Raw genomic sequence first — 18,414 nt, 5'->3', positions numbered from 1 at the left:
ACAACATTGGGGGTGCAGTGAAGAGGGTTGAAACTAAAACGGGGAGTGGCACAAGCACATGGGAGGGGGCATGGGCACACGGAGCAAGGGGCAAAGCGGGCTGGAGTTAGGGCAGGGATACCAAGGGGCTAGCTTCAGAGGCTGGGGTGGGGCAAACAAACAAAGGCTGTAGAGGGAAATGGGTGGGGCAAGCGAACAAACTGAAGCTAGTAAGTGGGGGACTGGGGCAAAAGGGGAGGCAAAAGCTGCAAGTGGCAAATGGGGCAGGTTGCAAGGGCAAAGCTGTGGGGTGGGCAGTCTGAGGAGGGGGGACACGTGCGCCCACGTGCGCTTGCACAATGTCTGTTTAGGCTGGTTGCTGCTTCTGGGCCAAAGGGTGGAAATAGGGCGTGGCAAGCCAAGCAAACAGCTGAGTCCAGGGGCAGGAGCTGAGGCAGATGCTATACAGTCAATGGGGGTGGTGGAGGGGGCAACGGTGGTGGTGGTAGTGGTGGGGGTTGGAGGGGACACAGATGGATCGGGGGGCATACGTGCCCCCCCTCCCCGGACTGCCCACCCCACAGCTTTGCCCTTGCAACCTGCCCCATTTGCCACTTGCAGCTTTTGCCCCCCCTCTTTTGTCCTTCCTGGTCCCCTACCTGGGGGCCCATTACTGGGTGCATTACTCCACGGGGGAGGCCCAGTGCTATCTCTGCCGGGCAATGGGGCACATCTGGAGGGATTGCCCCTTGACCTGGCAAGGAGGGGCATCCGGGACCCTCGAGCCCCGGCAGGGCACCGGCCCTGTCATCGCCGGCGCCCCTGGCTGCCCGGTGCCTGAAACCGCCCCTCCTCCCTCCCAATCAACCATTGCTCCCGATCGGGCCCAAGGGGCACCTCCCCCACTATGCTCAGATGAGGAGGAGAGCCCCGCCCCCCGCTGCTTGCAATCTGCTGGGGCCTGTGGAGGAGGGTGTGGCAGGGACACCGCTGGGCGTGGGAGAGGGCCCTCCCTTGTGCTGCCCCACCATTATTCCCTCGAGTCCCTGAGCCATCGCCTCTGCCCCCTGACACGACCCCTGCTAGCCAGCCCCCGGCTGGGCCCTAGTTCCCTTTGTTTGACCCTTTGACCACACTCCTGTTCCTGTTATTTCATTAGTTGTCCTCTGGAATTATTTGGTATCTAGGTCCTGTGGATCCCCTTTTTAGGCTGGTGGGGATCCTTTAGCAGTGGACAGGCTTCGCCCACCCATTTCTCGGATCCCAATAGGATTACTCTCCTATAGCCATCTGGCCTGACCTTGTCACAGTACCCATAAAAATAATTTACATTTTAAAAATTATATTGGCAAAAATGCTTATGCGAACACTGGCTTATCAAAAGTAGTAACTAAATTCATTGTTCTAAATGGAGAAAAATGTTGCCATTGTATTTTAAAATGCATGATGTAATGTAGTCTAAGGGTCCAATTCATCATTGTCTTACCTGTACATCAGTCCAAAGTGAGTGTAAAAATCTTCCATTCTGGTTTGGATTCACATTTTCCTTTCAGTTTGCACAGTTGTAAGTGACTACATATGGTGTAAGGCAATAATGAATTGGGCCCTTAAAGTGGTCTGAATTATCAATCTGGGGTCAAAACTAGAGAAAGCTCAGAGGTTGAGCTGAGGTAGATGAGTTGATGGCAAAGGTCTTTTACAAATGTATTTCATCTATTTATCCAAGCTCTACAATTTGGTACAAACTGATGAAATTCTATCACTGGAAAATGACAGTCTGGCAGTATTTGGTGATCATTTTAAGTCCTTTATTATACTTTCTAATGGGGAAGTAACATTTAGAAGAACACTAGGATCTTCTAGGCTTATCTTTTCAAGTAGGTTTGGTAAGTGGAGACTCATATTTTAGATAATAATTTTCTTCAAGGAAAGGCCTACAACAGGAAAAGGAAATTCCAACAACTAGAGAAAAGCTATCTGTTATGCAACATTGTATAGCAAACTTTGTGGCCAGTGCTGTATGGCATGTTTGAAAAAATTGAGTTATACATTTGAATAAAAGTGCTGAGATGATTCAAAGAATTTCAGACCTGCTTTCCACCTAACCCTCCTGTTTTTTCCCTCCCTCTTTTCCCTCCTCTCCCTATTCATATATATTTTCTCCTGTTTTATTACTGTTACCCCACCGTAATATGCTATGTCTATGTAGTATTGTCTAGGTTTGTTCTGTCTGGTTTTGCTGCTAGGTCAAGTTGTAATTCCATAATTCTATTGGAGATCCTGTGAAGTGTATTTGGAAACATATAAAAACTGGTTTCAGAGTAGCAGCCGTGTTAGTCTGTATTCGCAAAAAGAAAAGGAGTACTTGTGGCACCTTAGAGACTAATAAATTTATTAGAGCATAAGCTTTCGTGAGCTACAGCTCACTTCATCGGATGTGCATCAGTTACCTTTTTATACTTTTCATTGTCTGTTTCTTTATGAAAAACAGCAACAACCATAAAAATTTAGTCTCATTTTAATAACTTTTATTCACTATTGTGCTATTGACAAAATTATGGTTTGAATTTACCAGAACTTTTTATTTATAGTCAAATACTGAGTCAGACACAAAATCTATGGGCGAGATTCTCAACTGGTGTAAATTGTTGTGGTCTTCTTCTTAGTGTATGTACGTGCAATGTGCCTCAGGTGGCACGTGACAAGGATCCATCACCGAATTTGGTCCACTGGTTGGATCATTAGCTTTCCCGGGTTGGGATGGGTACTGACTGGGAGTGTCACATGAACACTGATCTATGCCCCCCCCCCAGTTAGTGTGGTTACTGAAATTAATGGTGCTGTGCTGATTTACACCGAATATCTGGCCAGATTTGAATTATCCTGCCCTGATCCTGGATCTACTCTGTCAGGTTTACACCCACACTGAGTCCCTTTGACTTCCATGGGACACTGTGTAGACATCCACCTGTGCAGATCACAGGTTTGTTAGCCTATGGTGCTTTCTCTAGACCTTCAAATTCAGATTGCTATCTTGGAACCACTGTTTGGGAGATGTCTGGTTCACTGTTTTCCTCAGACTTCTGTAAAATAACTCAGTTTCTGTTATTATTTACTCTGTGGCATCTTCACTGACATACCTCAGGCTACTGGTATGAAGAATTATCACTTTAAAAGTAATTTAGCAAATAAGTATACCTCCCATAGGATGCAAATAAAAGGAAAAGTTGTTGTAAGTAGCTAATGTAAGCAAAAGGTGCCTTGGGGGAACCCTAAGAGTCACTTCTTTCAAACTAGCAATAACTTCTGGTGCTATTGGTCCTGAGGCAGCCGCAGTCAACATTGTTTAAAAAAGATCCCTTATGGTGTAGTCATTAATTAAATGCACTGTTTGTTGATCCTAGATTGATTCAGTTTGTTCTCTGGAGAGTGTTTTTGGAAACTCAGTAATGCCTTGATGCAGAATTTCATCTTCAGGCCCTAAATTCCCAGGATGCTGCTTTCCTGGGACATATAGAAGATGAAGTGAAAAGGAGAATTGTTAGATAAAAATGATAATCAAAATATTTTAAATTCAGATGTAATTTTTGAAGATTCTCCCTAAAGAGTGAAAAAATTACCTGAAGCAAAGTTTGACTGACAGGCAGGTTTTAACAAACAGAACAAGACAAATGGCATGCAAAGCAGATAGGAAAGTATTTGCTCTTAATTACTCGAGAAAGCATTTTAGTTAAGTCATTTGCCAATTAATTCCTCTTTTTAAATGTTCCATAAATATTTAAACAAGTTTTATAAAAACTTGTCTTCTCATGGAAACACTGCAAATGTGATGGAGGTTCTTGGGGAATTTCTTAATACAATAAACTGTACAATTATTTGCCATTCTCATGAATAAACAAGTAAATAAATCTGTCCTATTACTTCTATAGCTAAAAGCTAGTATTTAAGACATCCTACCTGCATCGACTTCTTTTCTCTCACTTACATTAATGAGAAGTAAATGAGTTACCTTGAAAATTAACTGGAAACAGAATCAGTTAGATATAGAATTTCTTGCTCATGTATCTTCTCCTCCCTTTTTTCTTATTCCCTGATTCTTTCATACAGATCACTCATAATACTTGCTTAAAAATAGTAGCTGCAACCAAAAAGAATTTCAGTACAAGAATAGTATTAACTAAAATTAAAAAAAAAAGAAGGAAGTAAGTGAAAAAAAATCAGTTTTATTCCAAATGGTAAATCCAAAATATCTGATCAGCAACTGGGCCTGAATCTGATTACATTTTAGAAAAATTGCAGAAATATCCTTCGTTCACTGGGGTTACTTAAAACATAGGGCTAAAGCCACCTGAAATCTATTTAGAAATGAAATCTGCTGCACTGTTATAATTGTGTCTGTGACTGGGAACCAACCAATTGTGGCTGAAACTCCACACTACATCCTAGAAAGCCTGTGGGTTTCTAGACACAAAAAACAAATGGCTCTCTTTTCCAGACATTTCATTTTTTTAATAGATCAGCTGATGTTTTATTCAAAACTCACATATTACTTTTGCTTAGTTATTTACTTACTTATTTTCTCTGACCTACAGCTACAGCTACAGCTATAGGTACCTCCAAAAACATTTAATCAAAGATATAAAGTTAAGCAATAAAATATGTTGATTCAAATTAGAAACAATTCCTCATTTTGTAAATTAATTTAATATTCATGAAAAGTGTCAGGATGACAGCCCTGGAAACTGAAGTCTGATAAGTAAGTATTTCAATATTTTTGTTGGCTGCCACTTTTTTTGGCTTAAGTTTTCTTTGGTCAAATTGTCAACAACAACTTCCCAGATCTCAGGACCTCAGTTTGATGTTGTATCCAAAATATGGGAACCTAGGTCCAGTAACCAGCACTGTCTTTATTGTTCATTCTTTATTATCTGTGTATTCTTTAAATACATTAGGAGCAAAAGAAAGATGAAGGAAAGTGTAGGTTCTCTACATAGCAGCAAAGGAGGACTTATAACTGACGGCATCAAGAAAGCTGAGGTGTTTTATGCCTATTTTGCTTCAGTCTTCACCAAAAAGGGTTAATGGTGACCAGATACTCAACACATTTGATATTAACAACAAGCAGGAAGGAATGCTAGCCAAAATAGGAAAAGAACAGGTTAAAGACTACAGATACATTAGATGTAGTCAAGTCGGTAGGGCCTGATGAAATTCATTCTTGATGACCTAAAAAACTAGATGAAGCAATCTTGGAACCATTAGCATTTACCTTTGACAAATCCTGGAGGATGAGTGAGGTCCCAGAAGACTGGAGAAAGCTTTAAAAGGGGAACAAAGAGGATCAGGGGAATTATAGACCAGTAAGGGTAATTTTTATACATGGAAAGAAACGGGAACAAATTAGTAAACAATCAGTTTGTAAGCAACTGGAGGATAAGAGGGTTATAAGGAATAGCCAGCATGGATATGTCAAGAACAAGTCATGCCAAATCAACCTAATTTTTTTCTTTGACAAGATTACTGGCCTAGTGGATAGGGGGAAGCAGTTTATTTATTTGGCATATGCAACCCGGTCAAGCCAAGCCACAGCATTCTTAACAATGATGTTCAAGGCACAAAGACCTCCAGGAAGTTTCAGAGTAGCAGCCGTGTTAGTCTGTATTCGCAAAAAGAAAAGGAGTACTTGTGGCACCTTAGAGACTAACAAATTTATTAGAGCATAAGCTTTCGTGAGCTACAGCTCACTTCATCGGATGCATTTGGTGGAAAAAACAGAGGAGAGATTTATATACACACACACAGAGAACATGAAACAATGGGTTTATCATACACACTGTAAGGAGAGTGATCACTTAAGATAAGCCATCACCAGCAGCAGGGGGGGGAAAGGAGGAAAACCTTTCATGGTGACAAGCAAGGTAGGCTAATTCCAGCAGTTAACAAGAATATCAGAGGAACAGTGGGGGATGGGGTGGGAGGGAGAAATACCATGGGGAAATAGAAAAGGAGTACTTGTGGCACCTTAGAGACTAACAAATTTATTAGAGCATAAGCTTTCGTGAGCTACAGCTCACTTCATCGGATGCATCCGATGTAGCTCACGAAAGCTTATGCGCTAATAAATTTGTTAGTCTCTAAGGTGCCACAAGTACTCCTTTTCTTTTTGCGAATACAGACTAACACGGCTGCTACTCTGAAACATGGGGAAATAGTTTTACTTTGTGTAATGACTCATCCATTCCCAGTCTCTATTCAAGCCTAAGTTAATTGTATCCAGTTTGCAAATTAATTCCAATTCAGCAGTCTCTCGTTGGAGTCTGTTTTTGAAGCTTTTTTGTTGAAGTATAGCCACTCTTAGGTCTGTGATGGAGTGACAAGAGAGATTGAAGTGTTCTCCAACTGGTTTTTGAATGTTATAATTCTTGACGTCTGATTTGTGTCCATTCATTCTTTTACGTAGAGACTGTCCAGTTTGGCCAATGTACATGGCAGAGGGGCATTGCTGGCACGTGATGGCATATATCACTTTGGTAGATGCGCAGGTGAACGAGCCTCTGATAGTGTGGCTGATGTGATTAGGCCCTATGATGATATCCCCTGAATAGATATGTGGACAGAGTTGGCAACGGGCTTTGTTGCAAGGATAGGTTCCTGGGTTAGTGGTTCTGTTGTGTGGTGTGTGGTTGCTGGTGAGTATTTGCTTCAGATTGGGGGGCTGTCTGTAAGCAAGGACTGGTCTGTCTCCCAAGATCTGTGAGAGTGATGGGTCATCCTTCAGGATAGGTTGTAGATCCTTGATGATGCGTTGGAGAGGTTTTAGTTGGGGGCTGAAGGTGATGGCTAGTGGCGTTCTGTTGTTTTCTTTGTTGGGCCTGTCCTGTAGTAGGTGACTTCTGGGTACTCTTCTGGCTCTGTCAATCTGTTTCTTCACTTCAGCAGGTGGGTATTGTAGTTGTAGGAATGCATGATAGAGATCTTGTAGGTGTTTGTCTCTGTCTGAGGGGTTGGAGCAAATGCGATTATATCGTAGCGCTTGGCTGTAGACAATGGATCGAGTGGTATGATCTGGATGAAAGCTAGAGGCATGTAGGTAGGAATAGGTATGTAGGTGGAATTCCTCAAGAACTTCTTTTCCATGGGTCCAGATGATGAAGATGTCATCAATGTAGCGCAAGAGGGTAATCCAACACCACTTTCTACAAGCCATTACCCTCTGATCCCACTGAGAGTTACCAAAAGAAACTACAGCATTTGCTCAAGAAACTCCCTGAAAAAGCACAAGAACAAATCCGCACAGACACACCCCTGGAGCCCCAACCTGGGGTATTCTATCTGCTACCCAAGATCCATAAACCTGGAAATCCTGGACGCCCCATCATCTCAGGCATTGGCACCCTGACAGCAGGATTGTCTGGCTATGTAGACTCCCTCCTCAGGCCCTTCGTTACCAGCACTCCCAGCTATCTTCGAGACACCACTGACTTCCTGAGGAAACTACAGTCCATTGGTGATCTTCCTAAAAACACCATCCTAGCCACTATGGATGTAGAAGCCCTCTACACCAACATTCCACACAAAGATGGACTACAAGCCATCAGGAACAGTATCCCCGATACTGTCACGGCTAACCTGGTGGCTGAACTTTGTGACTTTGTCCTGACCCATAACTATTTCACATTTGGTGACAATGTATACCTTCAAATCAGCGGCACTGCGATGGGTACCCGCATGGCCCCACAGTATGCCAACATTTTTATGGCTGACTTAGAACAACGCTTCCTCAGCTCTCGTCCCCTAATGCCCCTACTCTACTTGCGCTACATTGATGACATCTTCATCATCTGGACCCATGGAAAAGAAGCTCTTGAGGAATTCCACCATGATTTCAACAACTTCCATCCCACCATCAACCTCAGCCTGGACCAGTCCACACAAGAGATCCACTTCCTGGACACTACGGTGCTAATAAGCGATGGTCACATAAACACCACCCTATATCGGAAACCTACTGACCGCTATTCCTACCTACATGCCTCTAGCTTTCATCCAGATCATACCACTCGATCCATTGTCTACAGCCAAGCGCTACAATATAACAGCATTTGCTCCAACCCCTCAGACAGAGACAAACACCTACAAGATCTCTATCATGCATTCCTACAACTACAATACCCACCTGCTGAAGTGAAGAAACAGATTGACAGAGCCAGAAGAGTACCCAGAAGTCACCTACTACAGGACAGGCCCAACAAAGAAAACAACAGAACGCCACTAGCCATCACCTTCAGCCCCCAACTAAAACCTCTCCAACGCATCATCAAGGATCTACAACCTATCCTGAAGGACGACCCATCACTCTCACAGATCTTGGGAGACAGACCAGTCCTTGCTTACAGACAGCCCCCCAATCTGAAGCAAATACTCACCAGCAACCACACACCACACAACAGAACCACTAACCCAGGAACCTAACCTTGCAACAAAGCCCGTTGCCAACTCTGTCCACATATCTATTCAGGGGATACCATCATAGGGCCTAATCACATCAGCCACACTATCAGAGGTTCGTTCACCTGCGCATCTACCAATGTGATATATATGCCATCATGTGCCAGCAATGCCCCTCTGCCATGTACATTGGCCAAACTGGACAGTCTCTACGTAAAAGAATGAATGGACACAAATCAGACGTCAAGAATTATAACATTCAAAAACCAGTTGGAGAACACTTCAATCTCTCTGGTCACTCGATCACAGACCTAAGAGTGGCTATCCTTCAACAAAAAAGCTTCAAAAACAGACTCCAATGAGAGACTGCTGAATTGGAATTAATTTGCAAACTGGATACAATTAACTTAGGCTTGAATAGAGACTGGGAATGGATGAGTCATTACACAAAGTAAAACTATTTCCCCATGGTATTTCTCCCTCCCACCCCACCCCCCACTGTTCCTCTGATATTCTTGTTAACTGCTGGAATTAGCCTACCTTGCTTGTCACCATGAAAGGTTTTCCTCCTTTCCCCCCCCTGCTGCTGGTGATGGCTTATCTTAAGTGATCACTCTCCTTACAGTGTGTATGATAAACCCATTGTTTCATGTTCTCTGTGTGTGTGTATATAAATCTCTCTGTTTTTTCCACCAAATGCATCAGATGAAGTGAGCTGTAGCTCACGAAAGCTTATGCTCTAATACATTTGTTAGTCTCTAAGGTGCCACAAGTACTCCTTTTCTTTCTCCAGGAAGTTGTATCATTTTGCAGTCATCAACAATATGTTTCATGGTTTTTGGCTGTCCGCATTGATGTAGTGGACTGTCTCTAAAATGCCACCAAAATTCCGCTGCAGGATAAATTCCATGTCTGTACGAAACCAGTTCAGAAGGCGTCATTGCCTTTGCAGTAAACCATACCCAGCTTGATGTTGAGTGGGGTCTGAGATTAGATAATAATTTATCACTTTCTTTGTGGACCATGAAAGCTCACCACGTATCCTCTACCATAAATCTCTCACCCAGTAAACTTAACCACAACGGGTGATGTGAGGGTCGATGACCATGTGGTGGATTAAACAAGTCTTTAATTAACAGTAGAGGTGGCATATCAAACGATTTCATCATGAGCTTTGCTACCCTTTCCTCTATGCGAACACTGGGCAGAGCACTGTTGCAGAGAACCAGTAACCATGGTAGCAGAGTAGATTTAAGTGTGCTTGAAATAATACACATGGAGGAATTAAGTTGCACATCGATCATCTTTGTGTGAAATGAGCAAACCCATACTGGGAAGCAGTAGATGTGATATATCTTGATTTTAAAAAAAGCGGCAAAGAGTCCTGTGGAACCTTATAGACTAGACTGTGGCACCTTATAGACTAGTCTATAAGGTGCCACAGGACTCTTTGCCACTTTTACAGATCCAGACTAACATGGCTACTCCTCTGATCTTGATTTTAGTAAGGCTTTTGACACAGCCCCACACTCATAAGCAAACTAGCAAAATGTGGTCTAGGTGATATTATTATAAAGTGGATACCCAACTGATTGAAAGATCAAACTCAAAGAATAGTTATCAATGGTTTGCCATCAAACTGGGAGGGATGTCTAGTAGGGTCCCAGAGGGGTCAGTCCTGAATTTGATACTAGTCAATATTTTAATTAATGACTTGGATAACGGAGTGGAGAGTATGCTTGTGAAATTTGCAGATAGCATTAAGATGGGAGGGGTTGCAAGCACTTTGGAGGACTGAATTAGAATTCAAAACAACCTTGACAAACTGGAGAATTAGTCTGCATTCAGCAAGATAAAATTCAACAAGAACAAATAGAAAGTACCTCATTTAGGAAGGAAAAATCAAATGCACACTACAAAATGGGGAATAACTAGCTAGGTGGTAGTACTGCTAAATAGAATCTGGAAGTTATAGCAGATTGCAAACTGAATATGAGTCAGCAATGCGATGCAGCAACAAAAATGGCTAATATCATTCCGGGGTGTATTAACAGGAATGTCATACATAAGACATGGATGGTAATTGTCCCGCCCTACTTGGCATGGGGGAGGCCTCAGCTGAAGTACTGCGTCAAATTCTGGACACTACACTTTAGGAAAGATGTGGACAAATTGGAGAGTCCAGAAGAGAGCAACAAAAATGAGAAAAAGTTTAGAAAACTTGACTTATGAGGAAAGGTTAAAAAAATCTGGCATGTTCAGTTTTGAGAAAAGAAGACTGAGGGGGGACCTGATAACAGTCTTCAAATATGTTAAGGGTTGTAATAAAGAGGATGGTGATTAATTGTTCTTCATGTCCACTGAAGATAGGACAAGAATTAATGGGCTTAATCTGCAGCAAGGGAAATTTAGGACAATATTAGGAAAAACTTACTCACTGTAAGGGTAGATTAATTTTGGACTAGGCTTCCAAGTAATTCCCATTACTGGAGGCTTTTAAAGAACAGGTTGGACAAACACTTGTTAGGAATGGTCTAGATTTATTTGGCCCTGCCATAGTGCAGGGGGCTGAACTTGATGACTTCTTGAGGTCTCTTCCAGCCTTACACTTTTATGATTCTAAGATTTATACATGATTGGAAATGTGCTTGATGCCTGATAATCAGTCAAAGAGATGATTCCTGTCCTGATGTGCATACAGTCTGGATTCGATATGACACAAGTATTGAGGGTTATAAATAAATGAAAGAGTGGGCAGGGTAGAAGAGACAAGGATGGGGAAGTGAGGAGGAAAATGACAGTTGCTTAGTAAAGGGGATACACTTCTTGAGGGTTTTTTCCCCACTGTATTTTTCCTAAAAGTGCCACTTACTGAATCACCAACACCACTTCTGGCAGAAGTTTGAGTTTCCCTTGCACATCTACCATCCACAACTGGTGACCAGGCCTGACTGCTTAATTTATGAAATCCTGGCAAACTGATGACTCAATGCAGTACGGCTACAGGTAAGGTGTCGTTTATAAAAGGGTTCTAGTTTTGATGGTATTTGTGATATGACCCCTTTCAGCTAGGGGATAAATTGGGACCAGCAGGTCATGAGACATAGCTATCCAACAGGCATCAGATTCTGACATCCTCTTCCCCTACGATGTACTTCTAGGTCCTGTTCCTGAAGGCTTGTCTACCCTACCACACTAATCAAGTTACTCCACAACTGCCTACTGACTCAGTTACAAATTTATACCATGAAAGGGACCTATGTGTGCCTTGGAATGAAGCCTTGGACTTGAATTGTCCAAATATATTGGTCAAATTAGTAACCAGCCCTCCCCCTCCTCACCAGTCAAACAGGCTTATCAGTAGACTTATGGGGCAGATCCACAGTTGGTGTAAATGGTCACAGTTCCCTTGATTGAAGGAGCTATGACAACGTATGCCAATTGAAGAACTGCCCTATACTGTACCCGGCTTTCGCCCAGTACACTGGCAGGGTGAGGTGCTGTCCTCAATATAAATCTAAACGATGTTGTAAACCAGGCTAGACTGTAACTAGTATCCTGACTCATTTATAATTATAACACAGTCAACAATACAACAGAACTGTCCTATAGGCCTGCAGAAACTTTTCTCTAACTAAAACTTTTTTTTTTAACTAAACAGAGGATTTCTAAACACAAAATGCTAGTTAAATTTAAAGAGAAAGAAAAATTTACTTAGCAGGGATCATATCTGAAGAAATAAAATCCAGCTAAGCACAACTCTTAGCATATTAACATTTTGTTTCTTTTCCTAGAATTTTAAAAATCATGGCATTTGAGAAAAATGTACAGGTAAAATAAGTCCCAGAAATGAAGAGGAAAAAATTTGAAATTTGAAAGGTGACAGAAAGCAAAGGACTTGCCAACCAAGAGTTAAGTAAGATGTAGGGTGAGCATGATCACATTGCAGCACAGCGGGGCCTTGGTGCAGATTTTGGGTCTCTGGGTACAATGCTGTAAATATTAAATAACAATTAATAATATTTACCTTCCCCCTTACTGGGTAATTGTGTATTTTTGCTCTGGATCTCTGTTTCTGTCTCTGGAGAACACAGGACTAGGGCCCTATGATAATACAAATACATAAATAATACAGCATTAGCTACTCTTTTACACCACTGCCTCATGGCTAGACATATTGCAGCTGACAGTACAGTGATACAGAAAAAAGAACCACAAGCAATTTTTATTTGATGAAGTTGGGGCACTGGTGCCCATGGTCTTCCATCTCCTGAATTTTCAGCTGGGAGGAAAGTCTTTAAAGGAATAGCTAATATATAGTCAGCTTTTTCCCCATGTCAAGCAGATTTTTATCAGTGGTCAGACAAGCAGGTTTTTGAAGTTAGGCTTTGCCTAACTGAGGTCTAGGCTGTCCCTCAGGTTGTCCAGTTTTTTCCAACAGCTGTATGAAAGGGATAACTTAGCTTAAAGGATTTTTTAAAGCCCCGATTTCTTTGTAGGCAATCACAGAAGCCTTCAGGTTGTGGAGTGAATGATTTTGCATGGTCGTCTGAGCAGAATGAAAAATAGACTCTCACAATATATGATTGCCACTTTTTGATCAAGAATACGTTCAAAGACATAGGTGGAATTCCTTCTGCCTTGAATATTTTCCAGGAACTGTTATAATGGACATTTTTTTACTTTGCTGAGTTTCACAAGCTTCAAAGGATTACAGAGGGTACAAATCTGATGTCATACTTAGTTTAGTTATTACCTGATAATAATTATAACAGGCAAAGCAATGGATATGAGTGAACCTGGAATTTATGGCTGCTTTTGCTATGTTTGCTACTATTGTCTGCAACAAGGAATATAGTATGGGAACTTCGAGATGCTTCAAACATTTGCCAGTTTGGTTTTCAAACTTTCAAAACCAACTGTTTGATGCACCTCCATATTCTCACACTTGCAGAGCTTGTGGACTTTTCACCAGCTCGTTCCATTGGGGTGAAATCCCCACAAGTTAGGGGGGTTGGCCCTCAGAACCCACTACTTTTCTGAGCTGCTCATGAGACTCAGGAAAACTTCAGAGAAAGCAAATAATTAGCCTTATTTCTGGGTGCTTTCATGACAATTCTTCAGTATGAGTATTGTGCTATTTTTGAGATTGAAGATGACAAAAATCACACTAATCCAGAATTGCACATCATACACAGGAAGGGGAAAAAAGCAAATTAAACCAGATTTTCACTCCTGACCATCCAGTACTGCAGTCAGCTGCTTTCAAGCACAATAAGGTCTAGGTATTAAAAGGCACTAGAAATCTGAGAAATTTTGCAAAATTCTGTGGATTTTTTCCCTCTGATACTATGAAAATATGAAGTGTTCTTTATACAGCAAATTAATTCAAATCCCATCTCAAAACACTACAAATTGTTTAGCAAATTATTTGTATTTTTGTTCAATAAAATTTACTTTATATTTAATCCACCTGTCTTAAAACAAACAAATCTCCATCTCTGAGATCTTTTATTTCTCCTTCAAGATTTTCCACTCGGCCAGCTATTCTTATCCCTTCTTGCAAATATCTCGCAGTCACTCTACTCTCTGACCTTAACGACAAAATTAGTTAAATAGTTAATCCAATATTAAATGATTTGCATTCTTTACATTTTTCAATTTTATTCTAGTGGAATTTATTTCAATAAGAATCCCAAAACAGTAAAAAAAGACGTTAGCTGACTATTTCTACAAAATAATCAGCAATGAAATAGTTAATTTTAACATTTAAATTCTCATTTTTGGCATCCATAATATAAAGCCTCTTGAGATCAATAGGGGTATTTCAAACTTTTGTTAGGGCTATTTTTTCAGCCTATGTTTCTGCATCTCAGTAAGGGGGAAATCCACTCTACCTTCACAAAGTCAGAATATTTGGTAGAGCTGGTCAGGAATTTTTCAACACAAAAGTTTTCCATCAGAAAATGTTGATTCATTGAAACTGGAACTTTTCATGGAAAAAATTAAAAAAATTAAAATGGCCAAAATTGAGGTGAAATATTTCCAAATGATCAAAACAAAACATTTAAATTGACACAATCTGAATTTTGGGGGGAGTTTCAGTTCACCATCATTTTCAAAATTCTGACTTTTAGTTATGATTTGGAATGGGAAAAATTTTCAAAATTTCAAATGTTTTCAGGGTATAAGAAAACTGTGTCCCACCCAGCTCTGGTATTGAGACTCCAGGGGTCTGATCCAAAGCTCATTGACTCAAAGGGAGTCCATTAGTTTCAATGGGCTTTGGATCACATCTTCTGTTGGTGGTGTATAAAGGGGCCAGAGAGTTGAAACCCACTGCTGAATCTTGGATCAGGGCATGTGGCATCTGCACTTACAGACTAGAATAGCAGCCCTAGCCCATTTGTTTTCTGTAACATGTAGAAGGGTACCATATGCACCCCTGCATGTGTCTCTCCATCAGGATTCTCCACACATCGCCTCTATGTGGTCTTCCACACTTTAGATGCATTTGATCCCTGCACCATTTCACAACAAGAAAGTTTTCTTAGGAACCAGAAGGCTTAGAAACTTGGAGCAACATGCGCTCTTCTGCTGTGTGACATAGATGGTAACAAAATGCAGCAGATTGGTGGGCAGATCTACTCTCTCCAAAGGCGACAGTGCAGCAGTTCCATGGCTTGCTCCTCCTTGCTTCCCATAGCCTATTCCCCAGACACCATGAAAGCCTCTGCGTGTCTGGTGTTCTGCAGCTGTGGAAACATGCCGCTGGTACAGGGAGTAGGAAGAGCAGAAAAACAGCTGCTCTTTGAGGTATGCTCCCCTTGGGACTAGACATATCCCTCATCAGAAATATGTTGAAAAGTTACTGCTGACTGAACCAGAAGTAATGTCCCATCTGCAGCTGCCAGTGGGGACTTCATGACAGTGCAGATCCTGAGAAATATACCATAGAGGAGGGGCAAGCCAGTGGAGCAGTGTGGGTGCCCTACGTCTCTAAATGGAGACTTTTGTCTTCAGCAGATGTGCTGAAATCTGCTCAGATCTCAGAACACCCATGATTTAGGAGGTGGGACACCCCACCTATTAGCCGCCCTGCCACTACATTACATAAGCTGTTGGGAGAAACTCCACTAGTGAAAATTTGGAATATTTACCCCCTGCACAGGTTTACCTTCTAGGAATACCATGTCCCTCCCTTTTAAAAATGAAAGCTCAATTTCCACAGAAAATACTGAAATCCACAGTGAAACTCTGAGTCCACACTAAGATCTCAGCCTGGCAAAAGTACACATAGTTGAACCACAGTCCCTTTGCAGGATCAGAATCTACAGCTTGGAAGTTACTTGCCATGTATTTTCACTGTCCCTACTAACTGCCATTTGACATGCTAAATTCCAAGCTGTCATCCAAATTTTGCTTTAATATATTCTGACGATGTGATATAAATACCTCATTTGCCAGCCCATTCCACCTATCAACGTTCCCTCTTAATTTAAACCTAAGTCCCCTGGTTCTTGTCATGCAAGAACTTCAGAAGCTATTCAAGATTAATTTTATAACATTTAAATCAGGAAAAAGAAAAGGAGTACTTGTGGCATCTTAGAGACTAACAAATTTATTTGAGCATACTGTGGGGCCATGCGGGTACCCATCGCAGTGCCGCTGATTTGACGGTATACATTGTCCCCAAAAATGAAATAGTTATAGGTGAGGACAAAGTCACGAAGTTCAGCCACCAGGTTTGCTGTGACATTATCGGGGATACTGTTCCTGATGGCTTGTCGTCCATCTTTGTGAGGAATGTTGGTGTAGAGGCTTCTACATCCATAGTGGCCAGGATGGTGTTTTCAGGAAGATCACCGATGGATTGTAGTTTCCTCAGGAAGTCAGTGGTGTCTCGAAGATAGCTGGGAGCACTCAGCATGGCCCCACAGTATGCCAACATTTTTATGGCTGACTTAGAACAACGCTTCCTCAGCTCTTGTCCCCTAATGCCCCTACTCTACTTGCGCTAGATTGATTACATCTTCATCATCTGGACCCATGGAAAAGAAGCCCTTGAGGAATTTCACCATGATTTCAACAATTTCCATCCCACCATCAACCTCAGCCTGGACCAGTCCACACAAGAGATCCACTTCCTGGACACTATGGTGCTAATAAGCGATGGTCAGACAAACACCAGCCTATACCGGAAACCTACTGACCGCTATTCCTACCTACATGCCTCCAGCTTTCACCCAGACCACACCACACGATCCATTGTCTACAGCCAAGCTTTACGATACAACCACATTTGCTCCAACCCCTCAGACAGAGACAAACACCTACAAGATCTCTATCAAGCATTCTTACAACTACAATACCCACCTGCTGAATTGACAGAGCCAGAAGAGTACCCAGAAGTCACCTACTACAGGACAGGCCCAACAAAGAAAATAACAGAACGCCACTAGCCATCACCTTCAGCCCCCAACTAAAACCTCTCCAACGCATCATCAAGGATCTACAACCTATCCTGAAGGACGACCCATCACTCTCACAGATCTTGGGAGACAGACTAGTCCTTGCTTACAGACAGCCCCCCAATCTGAAGCAAATACTCACCAGCAACCACACACCACACAACGGAACCACTAACCCAGGAACCTATCCTTGCAACAAAGCCTGTTGCCAACTGTGTCCACATATCTATTCAGGGGACACCATCATAGGGCCTAATCACATCAGCCACACTATCAGAGGCTCGTTCACCTGCGCATCTACCAATGTGATATATGCCATCATGTGCCAGCAATGCCTCTCTGCCACGTACATTGGTCAAACTGGATAGTCTCTACGTAAAAGAATCAATGGACACAAATCAGACGTCAAGAATTATAACATTCAAAAACCAGTCGGAGAACACTTCAGTTTCTCTGGTCACACGATTACAGACCTAAAAGTTGCAATTCTTCAACAAAAAAACTTCAAAAACAGACTCCAACGAGAGACTGCTGAATTGGAATTAATTTGCAAACTGGATACAATTAACTTAGGACTGAATAGAGACTGGGAGTGGATGGGTCATTACACAAAGTAAAACTATTTCCCAATGTTTATTTTCCCACCCCCACTCCCCACTGTTCCTCAAACATTCTTGTCAACTGCTGGAAATGGCCCACCTTGATTATCACTACAAAAGGTTTCTCCTCCCCCCAGCCCGCTCTCCTGCTAGTAATAGCTCATCTTAAGTGATCACTCTCCTTACAGTGTGTATGGTAACACCCATTGTTTCATGTTCTCTATGTATATAAATCTCCCCACTGTATTTTCCACGAATGCATCTGATGAAGTGAGCTGTAGCTCACGAAAGCTTATGTTCAAATAAATTTGTTAGTCACTAAGGTGCCACAAGTACTCCTTTTCTTTTTGTGAATACAGACTAACACGTCTGCTACTCTGAAACCTATTTAAATCAGGAGGACTCTTCTTAATCATCTTCTCTCAAGACTAATTCCATCAACGTCTCCTCAGATGTGACCCCCCTGCTTTCTATTAACCATCTTTTCTGTCCTGCAATATACCCTTTTCAAGTTAACTAACTATATCTTTCTACAGTAAGATCCCAAATTGGATATTGTGCCCCAAGTGCAATCCAACCAGGGTGCTATACAGAGATAATGCAGTTTCCTTTAATTTAGATAATATAGCCTTCATAATACAAGTCAGCATGTCATTAGCCTTACCCGTGGCTGCTGTGCATTGAATCAGAATTTTAAATTCAATTCACCCACATCCATTCCTTCAAACTTGTTAACTAAGTCAGCACCTACGCATAGCTTGGACATTATTTCTACCCAATGGCATCACCCCACACCTTGGGGCATGTAGGTCCAGTTCCTCAGAAGTATTTAGATGCCCAACTGCCATTGAAATCAGTGGCAGTTAGACTCCCAAGTACCTTTGAGGTTCTTGGCTTTCGAGCTAAAATTTACTTCT

This window comes from Dermochelys coriacea, chromosome 2, assembly GCF_009764565.3.
Source record: "Dermochelys coriacea isolate rDerCor1 chromosome 2, rDerCor1.pri.v4, whole genome shotgun sequence".
Taxonomy (NCBI): domain Eukaryota; kingdom Metazoa; phylum Chordata; order Testudines; family Dermochelyidae; genus Dermochelys; species Dermochelys coriacea.
This window is presented reverse-complemented; position numbering follows the sequence as displayed.